The sequence below is a fragment of the Molossus molossus genome, unplaced genomic scaffold, assembly GCF_014108415.1.
Source record: "Molossus molossus isolate mMolMol1 unplaced genomic scaffold, mMolMol1.p scaffold_m16_p_6, whole genome shotgun sequence".
Taxonomy (NCBI): domain Eukaryota; kingdom Metazoa; phylum Chordata; class Mammalia; order Chiroptera; family Molossidae; genus Molossus; species Molossus molossus.
The window spans coordinates 13,182,428-13,185,938 of NW_023425399.1; positions in this window are offsets into that span (position 1 = coordinate 13,182,428).

A 3,511-nucleotide genomic window follows, 5' to 3' on the forward strand; every position below is an offset into this window, starting at 1 on the left:
ACACCTATTTTAAAAATTCATTTATCTCTCTACATCAAACACATGTCCATTCTGATCGATACTAACCAATACCTTTAAGCCAGAGATAGTAGTGAACATCTGAAATGGGTGTCACCACTACCCCTTTCCGTGCACATAACAGACATAACTAATCAATCCCAGCCCTCTTTCCTGAGCCTGGCCAGTACCTGCAGAATCCTCAATACAACGCTAGGCTGCCAGTCCATAACAGAAGTCAGCAATGTCTCGACAGAGCCCCCTAGAGGCAGTTCCCCACTTGGCCCACTGGCACCCTCCTCCGAGGTGCTTCCGAAGAGAGAAAACACAAGGGCTAAGGAGAAACTCCTGCCTGGAGATCTGGGGTGAAGACCAGGCGAGAGAGGAATGTCTGTATCTCTGCTCCCTGTTCCCACCCCCAGTCCTCAGACCTGCCTCTGCTGGGCCTGACTCCAGAAAACATCTGCTGGTGGCCACACTCTCACAGGGACCATCATAAAAACACTTGTTCACAGTCACGGCGACCACAGCAAACAAGTGCTGGGCTGGGCCCCAGGGATGATCACAAAGGAGCTGGATAGGGGCCAGGTGAAGACCGCCCTCCAGCCCTGGGCAGCAGCGCTGTCCCGGCCCCAGGAGGGCTCCTTGCGGAGGGAGGCCCACCCAACAAGCCGAGTCCTCGCACAGGGGGCCCTGGCAGGGCAGAGGAAGCAGGAGCGAGGGCTGCACTGGGGCCGGGCGCCTTGCAGATAGTTTTGTATGATGTCCTGGCCACACCACTAAGGGACAACTGTTTCTACTGCCAATATACAGACGTGAAAAGTGAGTCTCAGAGAAGCTAAATGACATGCTTCGGTTCACAAAACCAGTAAGTGGCAAGTGGCCTAATTAAATTGGACTCAGCCTCAGTAAGTCCAGCCGTAGATACGTGCAAACGAGAAGTGTGCCTGAGTTCACCGAAAGAGGCCAAGCTGTTCACGACAGCACCGTTTGTCACAACCAACCCGGAGACACTGCGGGTGTCCTGCAGAGAGGGTCGATTGTGGGAAAATCACCCAGTGGAATCTATAGGGTCAGAATAAACAAATCATAACAATCCAAATCAACATGGGTAAATCTCACATAATGTGAAATTCAGTTCACACATTTGAAAAAAAACAAAACAGGTAAGGCCCTGGCCAGGTACGCCGTGGGTTAGAGTGTCATCCTGATACAAGGTTGCAGGTTCGGGCCCTGGTTAGGGCATATACATACAAGAATTAATGAGTGCATAAATAAGTGGAACAACAAAGCAATGTTTCTCTCTCTAAAATCAACAAAGATTTTTTAAAAACACAGGCAAAACAAATCCGTGGTGTTTGAAGTTAGGATGATGGGTTCCCTGGACAGGTGAGGAGGGCATCTCTGGGGTGCTGGTCATGTCCTATTGCTTGGTCTGGGTGCCGGTCACATGGCTGTGTCCACTTTGTGGAGATTCACCCAGCTGTTCACTTGGGATCTGTGTTGAGCTTCAATGGAAAGTCTTTAAAAACAGAACTTGTACCTAATGCTTACGCCTTTGTCTCTGTGCCCTCTGCTCCCCTGGCTGTCAGAGCCCAAGATTGGACTCAAGCCCTGACTTGATCCCTAGGAACTTGCACTCAGCGGAAGCAGGGACACTATTCCTCTGCAGGGTCTATCACGTGTAAGGAAAGAGAACGCTTTTGTGGTAACACCTGAGCCCGTGCTTTCTGAGCCCCAAGTAGGTTCTCCAACCCCTTCAACAGCTCAGAAAGGCTAAGGGGTCTCCCCATGTCATAGCTGAGGGCTCCAAGGCTCACAGCAGGAGGCACAGCCAGCGGCAGCCGAGCGGACCCCACAGCTGCTCCAGGGGCAACAGGAGAGCTCGCCAGGCGCCTGGGGAACAGTCGGGACGGGCCTCATCATAATGGCTCTGGATTCCAGTTTTTCATCCCACTTATTTCCAGCCTCCTTCCGAGTCTTGCAAATTCTTCCTTCGCCTTAAGCCCAGGGGGCACTGTTCACTTTCTTCAGGGCTTTTTAGTGGACACATGCCTACCTTCTGTATCAGTTATTGCCCCGATAACACGGAGTCACAAACCACCCCAACATTCAGTGGCTCGAAATACCCCACCCCCCACCCGGGGATGCTTCTTGCTGAGCTGCCCCCATGGCCCCTTCCCCTCCCCGCTGGCCCCCCAGAGCCACAGGCGTGACCCCCCCCCCCCCCGCGGGACTCCCAGCACCCACCCCCACCCCAGGCAGGGCCTTCCTTGAAACATTGTCATTCATTTGGGGGTTAGTAAATCTAAGTCCACAGAAATCAGACAAAAAACATGGGATACTGGATATTTGGACAACAGGATTAGCAACGCCTGCAGACTACACTTTTTTCCAGATGCAGGGGAACATTTACAAAATTGATCATATGCTCGATCATAAAGCAAGTCTCAACAACTTTCAGATTTTAAAGCACAGACTATGTTCCCCGAACACAGAATTAAGCTAGAAATCAACACTAACATATGACAAAGCCCTCCCCACCCCTCTTGTCCTAGCTGCCCTAGGATTTCCTCTGCCTCGTCACTTCACGGTAGGAGAGATTTTCTGAGCACCCCAATAGCTCAGGCCGGAGCTACTCTCTGGACAGGGTGCAGGGCCTCAGGAGACAAATGCTCCTAAGCCTTGGTGAAGAGCACTTGGGACCCAGGCTCTGCACCTGTTCTTGCCAGACTATCCCGTTACGTTCTTTAACCCAAATACCGAAGGCCAACCCTAGTTAATACACAAGTAACACATCTTCACCCTGACCATCTGAGCCCGCTGGTCTGCACCAGTGAGAAGTCTGCTTCTCAGCTCATCTCCAAACTCAGCTTTAATTACTTTAAAACACATCTGGAAGGCGGAAACAGCTGGAGCACAGAATGGATCCCTGCTGGGGTCTGCGGAGAAAGCAGCTCCGACTGGTCCTGACTCTCAAGCTAACCCTGACCTATCAACAGCCTGTTCTGGGACCCAGATTTCCCCCAAAACTGGCTTCCCATGCACCTCAGTCATTGCTTTTGCTTTATATATTACAAAGGGGGGAGAACTTTTCCCTCTGGATAAAGAATCATTTTCTTCACATTTGCAGTCCAACAAGGAAGTCGCCTTCCTTCTGAAGTCACTTCTCCCCATCAGCGGAGGTGTCCACACAAACTGCTGCTGAGGGAGCCTTGAAATCAGAAGAATGCTTCAAGGACTTCCCAAGACCCCAAGCAAAGCTGCGGCCCACTTCACCTGCTGCTGCAAACATACCAATGACCACCAGGTGGCGAAAGAATCACACCATTATTGCAAGGAAAAGGGCATTTTTTTATTTTTTCAAAACACACCAACAGGGCGAGGAAGAAGCACCCAGGCTGTGCCTGGTCCTAAGCAGGGGTCTGAGGCGAGGCCAGGCCTGACCAGAGCTTGGGGCTGCCTGTGGCCCTGGGAAGAGGCCCAGGCAGGCCCAAGGGTGGGACGTGGTTCT